The sequence below is a fragment of the Rhinolophus ferrumequinum genome, chromosome 5, assembly GCF_004115265.2.
Source record: "Rhinolophus ferrumequinum isolate MPI-CBG mRhiFer1 chromosome 5, mRhiFer1_v1.p, whole genome shotgun sequence".
Classification (NCBI taxonomy): domain Eukaryota; kingdom Metazoa; phylum Chordata; class Mammalia; order Chiroptera; family Rhinolophidae; genus Rhinolophus; species Rhinolophus ferrumequinum.
Window position 1 is genome coordinate 32,258,441 of NC_046288.1, and position 16,066 is coordinate 32,274,506.

At 41.9% G+C, this 16,066-nt stretch overlaps 1 pseudogene; it reads left to right on the top strand.

Annotated features, from left to right (window-relative positions):
* Positions 1–2,857: 2,857 nt before the first annotated feature.
* On the top strand, positions 2,858–15,127 carry LOC117022084 (calcium-binding tyrosine phosphorylation-regulated protein-like; annotated as a pseudogene).
* The last annotated feature ends 939 nt before the right edge of the window (positions 15,128–16,066 follow it).

The following is a 16,066-nucleotide window of genomic DNA, read 5'->3' on the forward strand; positions in this document are numbered from 1 at the left end:
TACAAAGATCCTGCCACTGACTTCAGAGGAACTTTCTGCTCTCTAGTCATTCGTTTTCCCAAACGTAAAATGATGGCGTAGAGCTTGTTGACCACCCAGATTTCTTCTGGAACGACCTTAGGGGACAGGCAGAATGCCATCACATCACCGTAAGGCCAGACCAACTCTGCCAAGACAATCATGAGCGATTGAACACAGATCAGTTTCATTTTACACAGAATTCTGGCCTTTGTCCCTTCTGGCTCCCTATTGGCTGGGACTGACGTCCTCAGTGGTATAAAAGGCCTGCGGGGCAGCCGGACTCTCTAGGAACCGCCAGCAAGGAAGTTCTTTAGGACGGAGCTGGAAAGGAGAAGGGGGGGCGAGTCCCCCCCTCCCTGGCGCCCCGGAGGTATTTAGGAGGGTTCTCCAAGTGTCGAGGAAGGCAGAGGGCCATTGTAGTGGGAGGCCCGTGAGTGTGGCAAAAGCCAGCCAACGCCAGTGTGTCCGGGGACTGGCGGATCCATCACCTGCCTCTCCTGAACTTCGACGCGAAATCAGGGTGCCTGCTCTCCCGTATTTCACTGCCCTCTCCACCAAACAAACCAAGGGGCAAAACAAGCCCAGATCCAGCGCGGCCCACTGATCCCGGTGTCAGTCTTTAGGGAGTGAGTGGTGTGTGCCGGTTACGTTTTCTGAGCCTCTGAAGCCCCAGCTCTGGCATCCTCCCCCAAAGGCACAGTTTCCCTACGCGAGAGTGACCCCTGTGGTAGTGGGTAACCGCAAGTTCACGTTTGGCGCGATGGATGGGGGTTGCAAAATTTGTTAGCTTTTGACAAACATTCTTTAAAGAAAGATTTGAGAACAGTCGTTAAGCTTTCACTTTCAAACAACCCTCGGTGTCTATTTGTGACTACCCGTCGATGTAGTTATGCGTGGTGTCACAGTATTTCTCAATTTGCTCAGCACGATTCCTTGTATGGGATTGTGTGGTAGGAGGCTTAGCATCCTTGGTCCTGGGGCACTAAATGGCCCCACCCATTTACAACGTCTTTGGTGGGGTGGAAGGGAGGCATAATGCCTGGGGTGAGAAAGATTAGGATTACTGCATGGCCACTCTTCCCCACAGTCGGGGAACTGCCTGCAGAAAGTGAGTTTTGTAAGCTCCAACATGGCTACTGATAAAACGCTTTGAAAACGTGACCTATCTACTCACACTGGGATACAAAGGATGTACTTTTAAAAAAATTATGTATGTACATATACCCATATATTAATATGTATATGTATCATATAACTACTGCCTATGTCCCTTGACCTTTAGCACGTGGGCCTGCCAAAGCTGCACTACTGGTTTGTTTAAAGATAGTTTAATTCAGTAAAGTTCCTGTTGAATTATACTCTGAAAGTAAGTTTTCATTAAGGGATTTATTATGCTTAATTATATTCTCAAAGGGTTTGCTTTGGCCAATCCAGACTCATGTTTTCATGTTTTGGGAAGATAAAATGTGCTTTTAAATATTCAGCATTTTGCTATGACACATTAATTGCTTTTTTATTAGAGGTTGGCCCCTTGTATAATTGCTGTAATTAAATTGCCACTTAGCCCCAGGAAATTCATTACTCTACTGTAGGGATGTTGTTGAGGACATTGTTTATTATGTCACACACTATTCTCATCTATGTGAGGACCCAAAGGAGAAATTTCTCCTGAGGCTCGGTGTCCAGAATAACTGTGATTCTCTTAAGCAACTGATTTGTTTTTTATCTCAGAAAACTTGAATCATTTAACCAACTGTTTTCTATCGTGTGATGGCTGCTTGGTAGCTCAGGGGCTAATTTGACACCCCATCTCTTATCCAAGTGTAGGACCCACGGCTTGTGTTGGAATACTAACCTTACCTGTAGCTTCATTCTATTTTTCCTACCATAACTTTTCCTTTATCACTGGACTGATTTCCTTAAATATTTAATTTTGTTCTCTACGTGTATTTATAAGCCTTCTTAAATTGTTTTTCCAGAATAAAACAAGAACACACACACACACACACACACACACACACACACACACACACTGACAAACAGTTTAGAGTGGCAACCTCTGCAACTCTGAGAATTACAGGCTATACTATGCAGTACCCTTGGTACCACTTAAGATCCAGACAGGCAGGAGAAGGGAGAAAGAGGAGAAAACTAAGGCATAGGTTAAGGGAGGATATAATAAAAGAAGGTAGTGAGTGGTATAATACCACATGTAATTTATACCTATTCTGATTAATGTTAAAAAAAACCCAAAAAACTAAAGCTAAAAAAATGTATACTTGAAGATGATCAATGTGTCCAGGGACATATTTAGAAAAATGAGAAAAAAAGACATTTCTTGTAGAAATCCCACTTTGTAACTCTATTTGATGAATGTTCAGAAAAGCCAGTGCCCACGTGGTATAGTAGGATGTTGTTTGGACACAGATAAATGAGCTTCATTTATTTTCTTGAAATTTTCTTGCACAAAATATTTACTGAATTTTACAGAAACAGGTTTTGTTTGGTTGGTTGGTTTTTTGCTCTTTGTTTTTGATACCATCCTGGAGTTCCTGGAAGGGCTTTTTCCATGGATTTCTTTAATAATACTAGATTGCTCACCTGCACATAAAAAAGGCTATTGGTAATGTGATTTTTTTTTAACTACCACCAAGAATTAGTTCATTTTACTAGAATAAATACTGAGCGATTAGAACTAAAGCTAATAATTTTAATAGGAGATAGGTTTGTTCTTAGAAACTATAGTTAACTCATAAATATTTTAATAAAAAACTAATACACTATTTAGAAGACTTTTTTTCTTCATTATAGTTGACATTACAGACATCCTGCCGCAATGATTTCTTCAAAGTCCAGACTTCTCGTACCTCCTGGCCTCGACATTGTGCTCCAAGGACTCAGCAGAGCCGTTTTTGAAACCAACTCGCAAAATGTCATCCAGTTTGCAGCATTTTATTTTGAAGAACTTACTGTGTTTAAAGAAGGTTTGTTCTTGCTTTAGATTAAATATTTGTTACTGTGAAAAAGAAAGCATTTTAAATTGGAATTTTTTGTATCTGATTTCCTGCATTTATTCCTTCAGATAATGCTTCTCTGGATGTAAAAAATCTGATTAAACAATTTCATCAGCCTATAGGTAAGTACCATAGGTGGAAATAGTATAAGAATACTGATTATAAACTATTTCATCATTAAGAGCATACATCAAACATAAAAAAGATGCCCACAAATATTTTCTGTTTAGATAATCACACTGTTTATGTTTAAATAATCAAACTGATGCTTTATTTTTATTATTGAATCGGTTTTTTGTTGTTGTTTTTTTTAAATGTGGGGACCGACATTTTGGAAGATACTAAGTCTTAAAAAGGCAAAAATAGTAAACATCTTTAGAAAACCATTTGGTATAATGAGATCTGGAACAGTGTTTTGTAAAACTATGACTCAAACCATTTCCAATATGCCCTACCTTTAGGGAAGTAATATGCCCTACCTTTAGGTTGAGGGAGGATATAATAAAGGAAGGTAGTGAATGGTATTGAAGAGAATTGGATTTCATAGTAATAAAGACTCACATTATAATGAAATACATTACTTAAGAAAGTTGTATAAATACTCTCCTTGAAATTTTTTTTATACAGAAGTTTAACAATACAATATGGAGAATATAATCAATAATATTGTAAAGATTATGTAGGGTACCAGATGGGCACTGGATTTATCGGGGGGATCACTTCACAGATTGTCTAGATGCCTGACCACTGCACTGTACACCTGAAGCTGACGTAGAATAAAAGTACAGCACAGGGAATATAGTCAATGGTATTGTAACAGCTATATACGATGTCAGAGGCATAGTAGACTTGGGGGGTTATCACTCTGTGAGGGGCGTAAATGTCTAATCATTATGTTGTTTTGTACACCTGAAACTAATATTAAAAAATTAAATTTAATTTAAAAAAGTTTATCAACCCCCTCCCCTTTTTTTTCTCCCTGCGATGGTTTAACTGCAGTCCAGAATAAAGGACAGGAAATCAATTAGGTGCCACTGACCATCTTTTCTGAATGTCTCTATACATACTGAAGAGATAAGTTTTTCAGAAAATCGTCTCCTCCAGCCTCTTTGACATAGGCTGTATATATCTGCTTAGAAAAACAGTTGTGTTTTGCGTGTATATGTGTAAATTTCTATCTTATGCGAACATGACAGCATGAAACTGAGTGGACAGAGGAGTGATGAAAAAGTCAGGGGTGGGGAGAAATGAAAAAGGCAAAGTTTACCTGATGAAAGTTTGGGAAGATCACTGTAAGTGGAAGAATATATATTGGTCGAATCCCAAGGACAGGCACTCGTGTCTAAAAGAATGATAAGAAAAAGCTTTTGGCAGAATTTTGTGGAGAGTGGAGACTCATGGTCAGTGTGGAAAATAACTAAGTTCTTGCTACATTGGCTGACCAACATTTTGGAATGATCGTAGAGAAAGAAAAGGTAGGTTTCAGTGAGTTTCAGCCACATTTTATACTCTGCCACTTTGGTGATCTTAATAGGTAACATAGCCAAGATAGGGAGAAATCAGGATTAGACCTAGGAAAATGTAAAAATCACGAGGGTTTAGACCTGCAGTGAAAGAGACACCCAACCCAGAAAGCAAGATTAAGAATAACAAGAGTCTGCATTGGAAGGGGAAGGAGAGTGAATCACAGTGGTTCAGGGATTTCATTGTCTCGTCTGGTTTCTTCCCTGCAGGGTCCTGATGGCATTCTTTGTTTTCCATGGGAAACAGGTCTGGGATTTGCTTTCCACGAGCAGGGTATACAGACAAGTGCTAGAAGATTGACCCTCTCTCCCTCCCCATAAGCCTGGTTTCCCCAGGCAGTAAAGGTTGTTTTGGCCTTTGTACTTGTGTCCTCTATACCTGGAGCTGTTTGTAAGCTACGAGAGTGTGCAGGCTTGCTGTGTTTGACAATGGTGATGAAGTCAGTGAATCTTTGTGATGAAAGGTAACGAAATGGTAGCCTTTGAAGCTAATTTGTTTCCTGAAGAATTTACCCACCATTCAACTTTGCAAGTAAACTGAATGTGGATTTTGGTCCAGCTAGGTTAATGTCTTTAAATCTCAGGGTTCAAAATTAACATACTGAACTAGTGGAGCAGCCATACTTTCAATGGAGTGAAGGGGCAGGAGATATTGCTGCTTTTCTCCTCTGGTAACTACAGGTATCAAGGAAATTGACATAACGTACAGATAATCCTAAAAGTAAGCATAGGTATGGCTATAGAAACAAATTGCTCTTTAGGCAATAGAGCAGAAATGAACATTGCTGGTTTAGTTTACCAGGGAGATGGGAAGGTAGTATGAGGTATGACCAGAAAATACAGAGTTCAGTGTTACTGTCTAATATCAGCTTGGCTCATTTGTCTGTCTGCCTTTTATTTGTCATCCCAAATGGACAAACAAGATGCATTAACTCAGGCGGCATGAGTCCACCTATATCCAGGAAAGCATCACTATGGTGCCTGTTCATCCCTAGTTAACCCCTAGATAATGTCCCTGTTTACCTAGTCATAAACAGACACCGTAAGTTTCCCACTTGGTACAGGGTGCTTCCTTCCCTGAGTGACATCCTCCTACCTTCTGACTGGTTTAATTCCCCAACTGCTATTCTTGTGGGAGCTCTGGGTAAATTTGGCTGCACAGTGGTTCAGTTCTCTACAATGAAAATGTAGGTATAACGGGTGGAATCTTCTCCTTACTATAAATAGAACTTATGTGGATCCCAGTATTAAATATGGATGGTGGCACTTATAATACTCTACATGCTTTATTGGTCCCAAGGATTGTGGCTCTCTCAGGCTTTCGATGACTTGCAATAAGGAGAAATTAATCATGCTTTGAGGACTAAGTCAAGTGACGCTTATTCTAGGCTTTCAGTCTCTTCAGCATGAGGCTGCATCTAAAGACAGCACCAAGTCTTAGAACTTGGTGATGTGGGCCAGAGCTAACTGCCATCCCTAGTGCACTGGTCCTCACTCATCTCCCACATATCAGATGCAAGCGTGAAGGACATGTGTTTCATAAGAATGCTCAGTGGGATGCTGTATCCTGCAAAGTTATTACTTTGGAGGATACTGGTTACTTCGCTGCCAGGCAGTATAATAACCAAACTGCCCATATGCATGGAGCGCATGGAGATAAGTAATACACCCCTACACATATCATTTGTTTCATTCGAACACTTCATCCTGGGATTTTTCTTAGAAGGAGCCCCATTTTTGGTAGGCCTCACCATAGGACCAATAGTGTTTGTCGATCTCCCCAGTGCCTTCAAAATTTTATGCAGAGACAGGTGATGGAGGAGGGAGAAGGAAAAGAAACAGATATGGGAGCAAACTTTTCTCAGTTTCCTGTTGTCTCTCATCTTTTCCCCCGTTTTCCAGAGCCTAGGATCTTTAAGACAGTCCCTAGCTCTATCCAAGCTTTCATTGTGGCCTTTCACCCATGTAGGTCCATTTCTAAAACAGTTCATGCTGTGAAACACATTCTTGCATCCTCCTCTTGTTTTTCTGCAATTTGATTAAACAGATCTCACTACCATATGACTCAATGAAAGCTCCCCCATTTCTCAGTCTTCTGAGGTGAGTTTCTTCATTATCCAACAAATCATTAATTGAGGGGATTTTAGAAACTCAGGCCATATTTAAGGCAAAACAGTTTTTTCTTAAGTTCCACCCCTTAGTGTATGCTAGGAAAAGAAGGAAGAAGGGAATGGAATTTATTGAGTACCTGTTTTCTCCTAGGCACTTGCAATATATTCTCTCAATTAAGACAACTTTATAAGTAGGCGACATCATTGCAATTTTACTCAAGAGAAATCTGATGCTTGGGAGTAATTAAGTAACTTGCAAGCTTCTAAATACTAAGTAATTGGTAGAGTTAGACTCTAAACTTAGATCTTCCTAGTAGCATGACTCAGGCTCTTTCCACAATAGAGTCAGTAACCTTCTAGGATCCTTCTAGAAAACATCTTAAATTCTTGAACTGCAAGAGTGAAGGGAGAGGAATTTCAGCTCCCTCTCCCCCCATTATCTCCCACTATTTCACTTCTTCCTCCTCTGTCACCTTCTTGTGTGGAACCTGAAGCCCGGATTGTACTATTTCTCATCTTTTCACCACTCGGTGAAAAGGGCAGTGGTGTCTCCTTCAGGATGGTACATGAGATCTCAACACCATTATCACCTTCCATTCCGCGAAGCCTAATTGAGTCCAGTTTCCAGTGGCAGCCCTGTCTTGGCTTCCAGCAGAGGGAAGGAATAACCACCTCTTTTGAAGAATCAAGGAGGCCTACCCACCTGGGTCCCCAACTGAGTTCCCCTGTTGACTTTTCTAACTGATCCTGGACATTCTTGGCTTGGCCAGATAATTGTAATTTTAGTCATGAACCGTTGCTGATCATTGGGTCTAATTTGAATCCCTGTGCAGCACCATAGCAGTTATACATGTCATTAAATATTGTCTTGAATTATTTATTCATGTTAAATATTCATAATAAATGTTTTTAGTTTCTTATGCCAAATTTTATTTTTATGCATTATTTTTATAGTTGGTTACACATGCTTTTAGCTATACACGCTTACTAAACAAACAAGAAATATATTTATTTCTGTACTATCCATACTAAATTTTGTAAAGCTCTGATGTTACTCTGCACTTTTCCTGGCATTTTTTCAAGGAAGGCTGTACATGCAGGGAGGGGGGTTACGCCAAAATGATCCTTTCATTTCTTGAAATCTTATATTTGCCTAGGCAAAGTCATTAAGAATTTCGTTACCAAGGTAAGAATTTCATTAAGTTTAAAAAAGGTTTGAATGATCATCTAATGATGTTTTTGGGAGGGGGCGGGTCTTATGTTCTTTACGATTTTCCATTCTGGTAAGATTAATCAGATGAGAAATAGTCCATACTAAAAAAGGCAAATAAATTATTTAGCAATGGTATATTCAAGAATTGGGGTCAGATTGTCAGACCCCAATCTGTGGACAGAAACACAGGGTCAGGATTAAGAGAGGAGGGGGCTGGATGGGAAGCAGATATGGAAACCAGGAAAGCTGGAACAGGAAACCAGCTTGCCAAGATGAGGTCAGGAACACCAGGATACAAGAGTCAGTATGTGAAAGAAGAACATCTTGGGCTTCCTAAGTTATCACACTGCTGTACAGAAACTTTGGTAAATTGGAATTATAATCCCCATTTCACAGCTGAAGAGGCTGAAGCTCAGAACTGTTGCCTGAGACAGGGTCATGCCGCTATTAAATCACAGTCAGGACTGAAACCCAGGTCTTTTCATATACTCTTTTACTATGAAAAAGTTGCAGGGAAGAAAGCAGTATCATAAATTCCCCGATGAGTTGTTAATGATTCACAATTACATAATGCTTTACCTTCCTAGAATGGTGTTTAACAGGGGACTTGTAGAGGCAAAAATATGAAGCCTGGATTAATCTGCAGATAGAATTACAGGTATGACAAGCCTGTCAGGTAGACACCTTTAAAGGGGCTTTAGGCCTTTCAGAGTTGCTGAAAACATATCATGTAAGTGATGTATCAGAGAGGTCCTGTGCAGGCAATCTAGAGATTGCAGTAATTCGATCCCTAGATTGGTTGAGTTCTGGAAAACTCTCATGGTGAATAAATCATTGGAGAATTTAAGACCTTCAGGAGGAAAACACAGTCACAGAGGCCGTGAACTGGTGTCGCAGAGAGCAGATCTAGTCAGAAGCTGGGCTTGGGTTTGTGGTGGTTTTCATTACCTCTACTGTACCGCACACCTCACATTCCTCTAGGGGTGCTGTTACCTTGTGCTGAGGGTGGGGCAGGGCTGCCAGGGTGTGTCTCCATGCCTGGGCTTCACCCTCAGCTTTCCCCACCAACCTGCTCCACAGACGGCATCTCTTCCTGCACACTGGCTCTTCACTTGGGGGGCAGCCTGTTGATTCCTGTTATTGGTACTAGGCTGGTGGTCAGTGCAGGGGGGTTCTCTGTCCTAGGCTGACCCTGAGCACCTGAGCCTTGGGGGTGGGGCTGTCATTGTTCCTGCTGGTTGTCTTTGTGGCAGCCCAACTCTGCTTGTATCTGTGGTCATTCTTGAGCCTGTATTTCCTGCCCCGGTCCAGTGGTAAGAGACCTCTGGTGGGTGTTGATGTCCATCCCTCTCTCTGGCCGTCTCTGGTCTTCTCTCTGCTTCCATCCTTCGTGTGAGACCCATGGAAAATGCTTGTGAGTGAGTTGCTCTCTCCTTGGGTCTGGAGTCCCAGGCTATTCACTGACCCACATTTGGCCTTTACCAGTATGTTTGCTGATATGATTTTAGCTGATACCTTACCAGTTAGCATGGTGGCGGCCTTACCTTTCCGGGCCCTGCCACACATCAGACAGCTCTTGTGGCCCTTTTTCTCTTTGGAGATGCAGGTTGCTCTTTGGAAGTCAGGTTACTTGATTGCTTTGTCACTCTCTTCTCTGATGGGCTCAAGAAAAATTATTTTGTGACTTATCTGGCTTTTCCCTTTATAATGTGAATGATATTTTTTCAGCTTTCTATATCTTAAGTGGAAGGCCAACTTATTTAAATAAAATTTCTCTTATTCTTCCAGCCAGAGTTTTTCTTTTCTTCCTCTGAATGTCCATAGATCTTTATTAGGACCATTATTAGGGACACACTTTTTTACCTATAATATCTGCCTTATCTCCCCTACTTAATGGAGGCTTTCTGAGGTCTCATCTTAATAATGTTTATGTCCTCAACAGAGCCTGGTACAGTGTCTTACACACGCAGCACAAGCCCTCAGTCAAGAGTGTTACTGGACAAAGCGCTTGTTAAAAAGTGGGTGGGGGAGACCTGAAGAGGTGAATGTTTGAGAAAATTAATTGTTTTTGTAAAAGGTAATTGTTCTAAGCACAGGGAAGTAAGGGTAGAGGTAGCTTTTCTTTTTCTACACGCGAGCATCTGGTGTCGTGTCCATGTCCAGCAGTATAGGTTGGTACAAAAGTAATTGCGTTTTTTGCAATTATTTTTAACCCTTTAAACAACAATTACTTTTGCACCAACTTAATAGACACCTGACTTGAGTTCACAAGTGGTCAGCAGCTATGGCGGAAGGAGACACTGTTCCTCGGAAAGCAGCTGAACGTAGGAAAACACACATGTCTCCAAACCAAGTTTTGACTTGAATCAAACACATTCTTGTAAAGCGAATTCTACTTTTTCTGCAGATTTTATTACATTAGGGAAATGCTTTCATTGGAGAAAATCCTCAGTAAAGTAAGCACATATGAAAATGTTCAGTGAATAACAACTAAGGTGGTTGCACAGGTGTGTGGGTGACAAGCAGAAAATGATTTTAGTTTTCCAGCTGTAGAAGTGCCTGTATGTCATCAGCTGTCTTGACCTCCTAAGCCTTCCAAGGAATTTTCCTCAGGCCTGAGGATGCACGAAGTCCACACTGATGGACCCAGAGATCTCGTTTCTGCTCCTCTTGTCTGGGACTGTAGGACTCTGGGTGCATTATCATACCTCCCAGCAGGTGCTACCATTTGTAGGTTGGACTATATAATGTTTCCTATCACCCTCTAGTTTTCCAATTCATTAAACTTAATATACCAATTTACTTAAATTGAGGAATACCTTTATTAATATGACAGTCTTTGTTTCATTACTGTTATTATACCACCTGAAGACTAGACGTTTATCAGCAAGGTTGAAGTCTTTTTTTTTTTCTTCCTTCCTTAGTCGTGTGTGGAAGTTTGGATCAGAAACTTTTCCCATGGAGGTTTTCAGCTTCCTCATTTCTAGGCAGACTTAGGATCTTTACCCTGATGCTGACCAGCCAAAAGTGGTCTCTAGTTATAAGTTTTGTCACTGTGCTACTTGGAGTCACTTGTTTCTAAGGAGATGAACTGAAGTGTCTTTGGAGTGGCTAGGCCGGGGAAGTTTCATTACCCACACTAAATCACAGATATTGGAAAATAAAGCAAAACTCTTTTGTACTTGTGTGTATATTGACATTTGAATATCAATTGTCAATTGATAATCAATTGAATATCTTTTGTACTTGTGTGTATATTGACATTTGAATATCGATTGCTCAATCTATTGCTGCTTTCTTTATAATTCTTCATTTGGGGAATATATGCTTATTAATCATCTGGCTGTTATTTTAGTTGAGAAGTGGTCAGAAAGAACCACACAAGAGAAGCAACTTGACTGTGTAAAAGAACCAAGAGGAACATCTACAGTTTCCGTAGAATGTACACAGATGGAAAAATCTACAGACACAGAGGAAGACAATAGAACTCGATCACTGTGTAGCAGCAAAAGCACTCAGTTCCCATAAGTGCATGCAGAGCTGCTCCCAGAGCCTGAGGAGACAAGTGAAGCAGTTTGTGTCCTTCAGAACCATCCAGCCCTAAGATGACTATCCCACCCTCCTCAATGGCTTCCTCACTCCCCCTGCAGGGTCAACAAGAACTTCATGCTTATGATCAAGCTCCTGAGATCCCTTTGCAGGCTGGTATCGAGGTTACCACGACTGTCCATAAAACAGCTATCTATAAAGATGAACTTATGACTGAAGGAGTTACTTATGTCAAGCAAATTCCAGAACAAAGAGCCATCCCTTTAACTGATCATGTTGCTTGTCTAAAAGAAAATGAGCTGTTACCACCAGGTAGTGTCATACCTGTACACAAGACAGCCTCAGGCATGTCTGAAAAATGTGCGGGTTCTACCAAATTTGCACAGTTGGAGCAGGCAATATATAATTCTTTTGGACGTATGAAGGGAGAGGGAACACTTCTGATCTCTTTCACCTCTGTGGAAGGTCCACCTGCACAGGCCCTGGATGCAGAGGGCTCTACCGAAGCAGAAGGCTGTGAAAAATTGCTGCACATTGAAGTGGAGGTCACCGCGCTGCTCCCTGGGCAGCAAGAGTCGTGGGAAAACTCCGCATCCCAGGAGGCGGAGGTCAAACTTGTGCTCTGTGGGAAGCTGCTACAGCTGTGCGCTCAGGGACGTCTGTAAGATTGTCTAGCGGTCCCCCTCCTCCTGTTCCAGAACGTTGTACTGAACATAAATCGAACCAGAAATGGAAGCAGCACCTGAGCAAGGTTCGATGGAGCCAGGTAAGAAAATTAGACACTTACAAAATTAATACATTTCAGGTGACATCTGTATTTCAGGTAACCATCAAGATAGGCTCTCTGAAGATTGCTCAAAAGTCTTTATTTTCAAAAGTTTTAAAATGCCAACCTATTTAAACACTGTTGTATTCGAGATTTTACTCCTTTGAGATGAGTGATTTTAAGGTGACATCACCAAAACTTGGCCTCAAAGTTTGATCCTCTAGCACTTTTATGTTATTCTTTTGAACATATTATGTAGTGAAAAGCATTAGAGCCTGTTGTCAGGGACAAATATATTCTGTGATCTGACTATTCCTACTAAAAAACTGTCATCACTCAGTGTGGTTTGAAATTTCTCACTTGTGAATGTAAAGACAAAGTACAGCAATGCCTTTACATAGGCTATGGCATTTTAAAAGTAAAGGAAGTGGTGGTGTGTTCCTGCTTTCACGTGGCAGCAGGAGAGGTCTGCAGCCAGGTTTGGGGAGCTGGTCAAGCACCGATTTCCTGCCTGTGAGCTTCCCACAGCTGAGGGAGCACCTTCACAGCTGGATGGAGAGAGGGCAGGTCAGGCTGAAGGTGTGTCACACAGAAGCAGGGAGGTAGCCGCAGCAGCGGAAAGGACAGGCAGGCACTTGAGCCATAAGGGATGCAGCTGAGATGGCTGGCTTCCTTCTATTAGTTCCCTCACAGGTGCCCACATCAAGCTGCCTTTTGGCAGGTGAACTATCGCCATGGCTTTCCTATGACACAGATGTGATTTGACCTCCATCTCGATGTAATTATGGCATTTGGTCTGTCCACCCTCGTCCCCCATCTAGACAAGTGCACAGCTGAAAAGGCAGAGGCCCGTGCTGCGAGTGTAGTGTGTGGGCCTGGCATACACTTGTGGCTTACGCAGCACTTCATACCAAGCTACCGCTCTCCAGTGCTTCACTATTTTCCAAGCAAGCGCTAATAAGAATCTAACACGGATTCTAACAAGAATCCTGAAGACATGGCTATGCATAGTTTTTAATTCGCTTCAAGAGAGATCAACTGAAAGTATCTGAAGCTATTGAAAACACACTAGCTTAATTGTGTGCATAGTGTTACCTTTTCTGGGGAAGATAAAAAGCTATGCTGGGGATAGACGGCCCAGTCTGTGTTCAAGAGGGGAACTGGGCACATTTGGACAAAGTACAGCTCTTCCATCAGGAATCTTTCTCCTCCATCCCATCTTCCAGGACTCAGTCCTCCAAGACAGTACTGCCTTCACTAGGAAATCAAACTTGACATTACAGAGTCCTTGGTGTGACTACATGGACGGCATGCCTAGACCTCTATGTTCTAAAGGACCCGTGTGGGACCAACCAACCCTTACTGCCACCTAAGACCTATGATTTCGAGCCTTGCCTAAAAGCGGTACTCTGTGGAGTTCTGAGTCCTAGAATATGCGATGTTTTGTATGTGGTGACAAGTTAGTGGAAGACAATGGTAACTGAAGGGCCAAAGATATTTGATTAAGTGATCAAAAGATGATGCCTAGTGTGGATTTCTTTAGTAAAGAAAAAAATTCACTGTGCAGATGCATTAACCTTTTTTTCAATATCAATACAGTCTTCAACTGACTTTTTTTTTTTAAAGATTTTTTTATTGGGGAAGGGGAACAGGATTTTTTTGGTGAACATGTGTGCTTCCAGGACTTTTTTCCAAGTCAAGTTGTCCTTTCAATCTTAGTTGTGGAGGGTGCCGTTCAGCTTCAAGTTGTTGTCCTTTCAGTCTTAGTTGTGGAGGGCGCAGCTCTGCTCCAGGTCCAGTTGCCATTGCTAGTTGCGGGGGGCGCAGCCCACCATCCCTTGTGGGACTCGAGGAGTTGAACCGGCAACCTTGTGTTTGAGAGCCCACTGGCCCATGTGGGAATCGAACCGGCAGCCTTCGGAGTTAGGAGCATGGAGCTCTAACTGCCTGAGCCACCAGGCCGGCCCTTCAACTGACTTTTTTGATAAAGCCAAAAGTACTGATTTCCTATTTCCTCTTGAGGACCCTATATAAGCCATGTCTAAAGTTTAAGTACCTGGAAACAGCAACTTAGAGTGAGATTGCTTCTTTAGTCACAACTCTAATGTCCCTGCCACTTACTATTGCAACGCTGTTCTCATTTTCCAACTGTAGAGAATCTCTCTTTTCTTTCCCATCACCAAACATGATTTACTAAGCCCTCTCTATACCACGCTTTATGGTGAATGTTACTACAGCTCATTATTTATATGTAAAAAAATGTACGAAGACATTTCTGTGCATATCAACTGATGCAGAGACCAAACCTTTAATGCCTGCAAAAAAAACTTTTACAGCAATCGCAACAAGCGAAGCAGCACAACCACCACCATATTCTAACATGTGGACCCTTTATTGTCTAACTGATATGAAATAACAAAGTCACCCATCACCTGTCACCACCTGTACCTGGGCCTTTCCCCCAAGCAACCCTCTATTATCTAATCCTAAGGACCCACAGTCTCTGCAGCACCTACCGAAAGTTACTTCTCCAACTTATGTGATGATGGACGACAGACAGCAAGAAAACCAGTACCCCACATTTTATTCTAGTAGCTCAGATGTTCAGGGAGCACGGGATTGGAAACCTCATCCTAAACATGCTGTTGTTTCCCAGGCAGATCCCTTGAAGAGATACGCTGCAGTCCAAGTACTCACTGCTGTTCCTGCTGATCAGAAACTCCAGAAACAACCCCCAAGCCTCAGAATGCTAGTCCCCCTATAAGTGGAAAAGATGTCCCAGGCCACAAAGCCCAGATTTTTTTTCTGTTGCTTTCCCAGGAGAAGATGTAGATAAAAAAGGTGTTGACAAACATACTCCCTTTGGAAGTTATGGTATTGCTGGAGAAATAACCATGACTACTGCCCATGGTCACAGAGCAGAAACTTAAAACTGGCAGGTAAATCTTCCTACCATCATGAGTGGGCCTTAAGACACTTGAGCATTTTGATTTGTTGACCTGGAGTCTGAGCTATTTAAAAAAATTAAATTGAATGGCGTCATTCAATGAGTTGGGGTACACTCTAATTTGATGGTTACTGTCTCCAGCTTCCTAACTGCCAATCACTAATAAATGCACAGCAGGGCACTGCATGCAACATGACCACTCACACCAAGGATCCAGTGTCTCATACAGGAACCAATCAACAATCACCTTTGAATACCTAGTTCTGCATCTCACCTTGGAAGATGCTGAAAGGGGATGGATTTGAAAAAAAAGAAACAGGCTTATCTGGAAATTTACAACCTAGTTGGCATGTTTATGGGGTAGGGAGGAGCAGAGACAAGACATAAGAGCTGGGAACGGCTGGAGAGCAGGGTAAGAGAAAAAAGATTATATATAGAATACCCAATCAATGTAGTAAGAGCTTGTTCCCTCTTAGAGTGAATATTTATGGCAGAATGGACAGACTGGAAACACATCAAAGAGCTAAAGAGACAACTGGAATTAATCGTAGATAAGACAGTTTTATCACTTAATCATTTTTAAATATTTCATTCAACCAGTACTTAATGCGTTGTCCTGTGCTAGTCCCTCATCCCCCACATGTGTATAGGAGAGCGAGCAAAACATGGAGCCTACATACACCTCAGTGGGGGAGGTGGACAAAACAGTAAGTTACAATGTGTTAAGTATTAGGAAGAAAACAAACAAGGTACTGATACAGGCCCTCCTTTGTTGCGCCCAGATGTAAACTGATACATGAGTCTCAAAGGAGCCAGCCTTGCAAAGAGCCCACAGACAGAGACCTAGGGCAGGAGAGAGTGTGGAGTTCGTGACATTGCAGGCTGTAAACCAAATGAGACTGCCTGGGCGGAGCTGGGGGGA